General features: G+C 45.0%; 1 long non-coding RNA gene across 2 annotated transcripts in view; it reads right to left on the reverse strand.

Moving 5' to 3' along the window:
• Positions 1 to 4,154, reverse strand: part of LOC115609951 — a 34,701-nt gene extending 30,547 nt beyond the window's left edge. For both annotated transcript variants that reach the window (XR_003992057.1, XR_003992056.1), the window contains exon 1: positions 3,476 to 4,154. This is a non-coding gene — a long non-coding RNA (uncharacterized LOC115609951). The remainder of the gene's footprint in view (positions 1 to 3,475) is intronic.
• Between the last annotated feature and the right edge of the window lie 4,048 nt (positions 4,155 to 8,202).

An 8,202-nucleotide genomic window follows, 5' to 3' on the forward strand; every position in this document is an offset into this window, starting at 1 on the left:
TCCAGGTTACCAGTGTAAGGAAAGGCAAAGCCCAGGCACCATCCCAGCCTCTGCCATGCCCGGATGGCAGCACCATTACCTGGCCTTTCAGGTGAGAAGACAACAGCCACAGCCATTTCAGACTGAGGTTAATGCTTCACTGAAGTCGTGGCCTTAGGCTACGATTTTCAGAAACAGCAGCATTACTTTAAAAGCTTCACTTTCAGAAGTAACTTAAGCACTTAAATGGTAAGTCTTATTGGCTTACAGTGAGGTTTACGCCCTTAACTGCCTGAAGTTACCCTTGAAATAGGCTCTAGGCTCCAGTCATTTCACTGCTTATCTGATAGAGGCACCAGATCTTCAGGACAGGGTCTGCTGTCTCAATCCATGAGGTTGGGTTTTTATGTCCACCTTTGGGTGCCAGCATGTTCAAAGTCATAGCTGGCCTTTTTATTGTGGGGCTGACACTGCATTCCTTGAGGAGTTAAAGGTCCCTTTACTATTGAAAGACATAAAGAAGCCCACCATCTAGTTACCAAATCATGCCCCGTGGGAGATTTCATTTGAGACTCACAAAATATCAGTATGTATGAAACTGGCCACAACACAATCATAAAAACATTCCAATATTGTAGTTCCCCAGTCTTTGATCCTGGTGCTTTCATGACTAAATAGCACAAAAGTACTGGAAAAATACCTCACTTGAGGCAGTTTAAAGCTTGTCTATGTATAGATACAAACCATGACTCACATAAAAGGATAACCCAGAAATGCAAGACCAAGAGGGTGAGATTAAAGCAGAAGCCTCTGTTCACTTGCAGATGTTTGCCCAACAGGACAAATGGGAGAATCTGTTGGGCTTTAGGGACTGTTTCCATTCAAGTGCCGCGATTTTCCAGTCTATGACTTGCACTGCAAGAAAGGTTGTCAGTGCAGAGGGAAATTCATCCCTTAGAAAGACACAAATGTTTAAGGAGGTGTGAGTGTAAGGAAACATCACTTCCTATGGTGATTTGCAGAAAAGTAATCCTTGCCTCGGGTGTTTTGAAGAGAAGCCATTTCCCCCTCTGCTGTCTCAGCTGCGTGTTTAAACACTTCCAAATATGCTCCGGGGTGTAAGGCCCACTGCCACCGGTGCTCAGGACAAAGCATAATGTGGGAGGGAAAGCTTTTCCTTGCTTCATCCTGCAGAGTTCACATGTACCAAAAATCTGGTGCTGACCTTGTATACTTGCAACAAGGCCATCCTTCTTGTTTGGCCAACTGTCTACTGCTGTACATGCAAATATTCAGGGATGCAGAAGAGGACAGGAACACTCAATCTAATCAGAAATGGTTTATGTGCCCCCTCAGCCAAAAACAACTGCAGTGTGGAGAGTCCAGAACCAAAGCTGACCCTAACCTGTCTTCTATGGGCCTGAGCCCACCAGCCCAGGGCTTGGGACAGGGCAGTGCCTCCATGCTGGGTTTCTACCACTGCTTGCTACTGTGAGCAGTCACAGCTTTCCGGAGAGTGACCTGTGTGCAGTGGCTGTACATGGCCCAATGAACACTGAGACTCTTCCAAAATAAAGCTCTTTCCTTAATCTGATTCCAGCTGAGTACTGCAAACACCTTCTGATTTATGTCAGATTTGTACCCATGGAGAATGCTGCTTGCAATGTGCAAGTGGAGTTGACTTTTTCGGGGACAAATTTCAGGAAAGGCTTATTTATTTGGGGTCTCTTTTCTATATGGGAAATTTAAAACGAAGTATTTGACTTTGTCAGAGTATAGCACTAAAGAGCGTTTGACATTACGCCAATAACAGTTTGGATACTTTGCACCCCCATCACCCCTGACTGCAGCCGGGCTGTTGGACCTCAGAAGCAGGGACCATCCATTGTGGCACAGCCTGAGTCCAGCGGTGCAGCGCTCCAAGAGCACACAGCATCACAGGTACAGTGTCATTTGGGCTCAGTTTTGAATCTAAATGATACACAACTAAATGCCGTGACACCTTCAGGGAATATTTTTTCCTTTATATATTCTATTCCAGAAACACATCCACAATAGCAAAATCCTGGTCTTCTGGATGTGGAAGGAAACAAACATTGACGTAGGCGACTTACTTTCTCCCAGGGACAGAAAGGGACAGAAATCCCAGTTTTCACATCCAGTTTGCCAGTGATTCTAGGATTTGTTTCTCCATACATTCAATGTTTCCATCCACAGCATGGGTGTGGGATAACCCTTAATTGATTAGCTTGAGATCATCACATCAAAGGTGCCCTTGAAGTACAGATCATTAGTGCTGTATTGGCAGTAAGTAGATTTTCACATTAACTAGCAGAGCTACTGGAAGTGCTTTTGGTGGAACCTGAAAGGCAGAAGCATTGGCTGGACTTCTTTGCATTCGTTACAAAAACTGAGCACAGGTCCACTAGAAGGGCAGCTAAAGCTCTGAGGTGAATCACAGCCATGGTTAGGTAACCTGGGGGCAAGGCCAACGGTATTATTATGAAACAGGAAAATTGTTTTATGGTTCTGACATCCAAAACCACTTGGCTTTAGATGAATTCCACACAAGCCCCAAATTGAATCAAAATCTGAGGTAGGAATACAGAATTCATAGCCTGTGTAATGACAGATCTCTGCTCCCAGAGCTTTGATCCTATCCCGGTTAAAGATGAAGGGAAAGGCTGATATAAATAGCATTAGCTATGAAATAAGAACTCCAGCTAGGAGGATTTCTGAGCATGCAGCTTTAGTTGTGCTGTGAGTTTTGAGGCCAAGTCACTGATCTCAGATAAGCAGGGTCATTGCTTGGACCCTGAATTCCCACATGGACAGGCAAGTCAGATTCTAGGATGGTGCCTACTCATACACAGAAATGTGGGGATAAGGAAGGGTATATCCATCTGCTTGTATCTGTCTGTCTCTAACCCTTCTTTTCCTCTCCTCCCTCAATTCCATCTTTGGATGGTTGTTATCCCTCCAAACAACCCGTCAGAAACCAAACTACTTCTAGGTAAAACTTCAGCTTTGATAATGAAAATTTCAGCATTTTCTAAACACAACAAAAAGATGCTTTAAAAGTCTAGGAATAAATACTTAAAAGTTTCTTTTTATTATGTGCACAACAGCAGCTGCTACAGCTCCCAGGCTTGGATGAAAATTGCAGGATGGAAAATGCAATGCACAGATTAAGGAGTTATCCTGCACTGCAAACTAAGCAAAGCAAACAAGCTAAGGGAGAGAGTACAGGGAGACATGAACTCATGCACAACATTAAGCAGTGGTTTTAGCATCTCACTCATCAGACAAGGAGCTCTGTCACTCACCAAAGAAACTACAGAAGAAACAGTCACCTCCAAGCCTGATTAGCACCTTACAAAAGCAGAAGATGCCTGTACAGAATGGACATGCCTTTTAACACTGGAGGAGGAGCGCACTGATGAGGGACACCCACAAAGGTGAGTGGCAGCACAGGGACATTGCAGGGTGTGCTCACCTTGTCCTGGCAGGTCATGGCTGCTTGCCATCATCAGGAGAGGCCACCAGCTTGATCCACTTTTCAGGTCTTCTGGCTACAAGGACTTGATGGCGCAAGGCCTCTTGGCCAAGAGTTGGCCTTTGGAGTAGGGCTGCACATGGAGCACAGCATCAGCCCCATTGCTTGTCCCATGCACTTCCAAGCCATCCATTCCCATCTCCCCTCAGTGGCTCCTTCACTGACTGTGATCTGAGCTTTGGGTCTGGAGTGAAACCTGGAGTCTTGGCCAATTCCTCATGCTTCTGGATTTCAAAGAGGACACTTCTGCAGGTCTGGAAGTCAATACTGAAAACTGGCCACTGTGAATAAACATGAGTGCTTTGCCCTAGAAATAGTTAGCAGCACATACAGAACTGGAGTAAACAGAGACAACGCTTTTTAATTCAGCTCTGAGCACTGTTTACCCCTTAGGTTATCCAGTAAAGTTTCCTTCCAGGGGTAACTACTAGGAGATATCCACACATCTGCCTGGCTTGCAAGGATGTCAGGAGAAAAGCTCTCAACAAAGAGCAGTATCTTACATCACACCCTAAATGCAGGAAGCCTCAGGGCTTTGGCATACCTTTGTGAGGAGCAAATTCCTCAGTTGAGGGCTCTCTCTGTGCAGGAACACCCTATCCTCCAGCACCAACACACTTAATCCACAGCCCCATCAGCGAGAGCTTCCCACCACCCACAATTCCTGAGCTGTGGAGTGAATTCTGTTTATACCCAGATACACCACTGCCAACCAACTAATTGCTTCGGTGTAGCCCAGCAGCCAAAGCAAGGAGTTGGATTCAAAGAGCCATTTGTGGCTGTGTCACAGTGACACATTTTTCAGTGCTGTAGCTCCACATCACTCTCTCTATACAGAGGAACAAAAAGTGATTGCATACTTAGCACATTCGTGAACTGCTCTGAGACTTATAACTGAAAGCCTGGATCCACTTATTATTTTCCTTTTCATAACTTAATATGGGATCTGTTGGTATTTCCAGACACAAAATCCAAACACTGAATCTTTAGCCCAGTTTTGCAGTTCTGGTGTTTCATATTCTAGGTGTTCTTGCTTATTTTCTTGTTACAATTTCAATTGAATAGTCCCCTTTTTTTACCCTGGTGATCTTCAAGAGACTTATCAGAACAATCCAGGCTGGTTTTGTAAATTCAAGTTTATATTGAACAGTCTAGTGTGAGGTGTCCCTGCCCGTGACAGGAGGTTGGAACTGGATGATCTTAAGGTCCTTTCCAACACAAACCATTCTATGATTCAAGAGAGCTTTTCAGCTGGACACAACTTTTAGAAAGGGGGATTTCATTTTCATTAATTTTTTTAAGGCTTGTTCCAAAAAGAAAGCCAACCCCTGCCCTATTGTGGACAGGCAGAGGAGAAAAACAGGTATTTCTCTAAATGGACGTGTACCAAAACATGTGGTGCAGAATCAGGCTCATTTTGTCTAGCAGGAGGCTCTGGATTGTCTGAAAGAAACAGAAGCGAAGATCCACAAACCCACCAAGAACAAAACCAGGATAACCACAGCTGTTCAGCTCCTGAGTGGACCAGATAATGGAAAGACACTCACCAGTTCCATGCCTATGTTACCAAAGGTGTAGAAGGTTGCCGGAAGATGCCCAAAAACCCGGCTGGAAAGGCAAGAGGTGAATGTGAAATGCTCCTGCCCTGTCACACCAGCGAGAGCCCCCTCTCTGTTTTGAAGCCCCACATGCAGATGCTGGCAGCAGCAACGCGTTCCATTTGGGATGTGGCAGGCAGACTGGTTGGGTGACTCATTTGCTTTTCCCTGGCCCCACATGCCAGGTGCTGCCCCTCATAACCCTAATCTGTCCCCATGGTGTGGTGCTCCATCCTACCTTCCTGCACAGCAGCACAAGCAGCTTCTGAGTTTCCATTATGATCAAGAGAAGAAAGATGATCTTATGGCCGCAGGTAAGGATTGGAGGTTGGTATCTGTGTCCTATTTCAGGCTATGCTTTGGGCAAATTATTTAAGCTTTCCATACTTTCTTATCAAGAAACCCTACATCTGGAGATGAGGAAATTATCATACTTCCTTCCTTCTTTGAATTAAATATCTGTCAATTCTTTGTGAGATGCAAAGGGATCAAAATCCCACACAAACGCCTGCAGATGCTTTTCACTGGTTTCTATACCTAGAGCTTCCCATTGAAATGCAAATATTGGGCCCTTCCCAATTAAACAAGGTGCTTGTTCTTATACCTTGGATAACTCAAGCTAAAGGAAGTAGAATAGTCTCTATGGAAATAACCATCCTATTCAAAACTGTTAAAACTAATACCTTTCCGCGCACCTGGAAAGGAATTGTTGATTGCAAAGCACCTGTGTAACATGAAGCCAGAGGGAAGTACCTCTCCACAAGCACATTTCTGTGCTGTCTTAAGGTCTTAGGAGTGATCAAGAGGAAGCAGCACAGCCGTAACCTGCCCTGAGCTGGCAGGGGAGCTGGAGGACCCCAAGCACCAGAGGTGAAGGGAGCAGTCACAGCTATCATAGCTCTCTCAATGGTAAAAGCTAATCCTGTTAGAACTGCTTCATCCCTGGACATGGCAGAGGTGCAGGCTGGAGCCTGCCTGCAGGAACCCTGAGATAGGAAGGAAAAAAAGTCTGCTCTCTCCTGTCATCAAAGCTGTGTCAGAAAACTGGATTTGCCTGTGTGTTTATCTAAAGCACAAAGCCAGTACATGGATGTGCCTCCACTGACCCCATTTTAGCCCATTTAAAGAGTCCAACCAACAAAATCACTGTAGGTTCAACTTACTCCTGGAAGAGTGTGTGGGGCACTGACCACAGCATCTCAAAGGGAAGTCACTGCTGCTTTGCAAAACCTGGGCTTGCTGTTTCCAACCAGTGTCCCACTTTAGTTATAGAAAATTGCCATCTAAAGGTGCAAATACAACAAACAATGCACAGTTGTAGCTTATTTAATGAAGGGGCCTAATTTCCCTCCATTGTCTGTTAAGGCATCCCACAGGTGTTGCATTTCAGAGGGTATTAGTACATGGTGCTCTAAGCCTAAAAGCTAATTTTTCACTTAATAATGTCATTAATAATGACCTGAGATTACTGCCTTGTGAATCAGAACCTATGATACTTAAAATAATTAGCATCAAAGCCTAACTAGTAGCTTGCTAAATTCATTATCAGCTGTAAACCATCAGACCTGAACTGAACTTTAAATTGAGTGTTGGCATGGGCTCCCCCCACCTGGTAGGAGCAGTATTTTAATGTATTTAATCTGGAAATGTAGCTGAAGATGTGGTCACCAACTTTTCTTGGAGGAAGAAGCTGTGGTGTTAGCACAAAATACAGTTTAATTAATAACCATGAGCTTTTTATGTGATCCCTGTGGTGTTTGGTGCACACATTCCCCCAGACTGGGGAATTGCTACAGGAATTACTACACTGACCCAAACCTATGGCCAATAAAGCCCATTAACCTCTTAGTGGTCATCTAGTGTGAGGCGGTTGGAACTAGATGATCTTTGGGTCCTTTCCAACCCAAACCGTTCTGATTTTATGGTCTCTGGGGGCTTCAGAGGGTGACAGCAAACAAGCTGGCTTAAGCAAAGCAAGCTTGGGTAATCCTTGACGCAGAAGATTCCTCAATGCCTCTTCACCCCGAGAGGTTATCCTTGTATGTTTTATACCCCTTCTTGACAGTCAGCATTCCCACCAAGGTTAAGAATGGGACTCAGCTGTTCTCTGTCTCTGGAAGGGAGATGACTGTTTCTTGCAAGGTGACTGGGCACTCTTGTTGAGCTGGCAAATGAAGGAGTAATAGAAGCTTGGAGCCCTGCTTTCACCAGGGGCTATCTCAGATCACTAGCTCCTCTCTAATAGCTAAAGGAGAAACATAAACCTTTCTCAAAGCACAGGCAACAGCAACGAAGGAGAGAGAAGGGCCTTGAAGTGTAGCCCTTCCTCTTGGCTAAAGAGGTAGAATCACAGCAAATGACTGTGAGCAGCCAGTAATTTTAGACATGGAAGTGGGATGACTTGGAGGAGGTCAGGAGCCCTTGGCTCCCTTGCTGGTGTTACCCAGGCACCCTTCGGCTTGGCCATAGCTATCTCATTTTGTGGCTAACATGTCTGCTGCTAATGACTGCAAGTCTCATTTGATGCTCAATATTTACCACCACTGTGGAGGGGTTTGGAGGCTGCACTCTACCCCTGGTGATCAGATGCATCCATACCGGCAACCTCAGCTGGGAACCAGAGAACAAACCAGAGGTGAAGGCAGCCCTAAACTGGCAGGAATCACTTATCCTGCATGTGAGCCATGGAGCAGAACAACCAGAACACCAGTCCCTGAGTAAAGTACTTCATTTATTACTAACACGTAGGATAGCTGTGCTGATGGAAGGTTTGTAGTTGTTACTAACATCTGTTAAGTCCAAGATGAGACCTGAAGCTCAGTCTGCACTCGAACCTTCTCCAGGTGCTCAGATTTCCTGATGTAGATCTGCCTGACAAAACAACAACAACAACAAAGGCCTGAAAATATGCTGTTGATTTGGAGAAGAATTCCCTCCTCACATCCAGGAAAGTTCAGAGAAGAAAATTGCTTGACTGGGACGCAGAGCTGTTAGTACCTTCTCACAAGCTTTCCCACCCACAGAGTGAATAGCAAAAACCAGTTGGCTTTGGGGTATAAACCAAACTAG

The sequence above is a fragment of the Strigops habroptila genome, chromosome 6 (assembly GCF_004027225.2).
Source record: "Strigops habroptila isolate Jane chromosome 6, bStrHab1.2.pri, whole genome shotgun sequence".
Lineage (NCBI taxonomy): Eukaryota > Metazoa > Chordata > Aves > Psittaciformes > Psittacidae > Strigops > Strigops habroptila.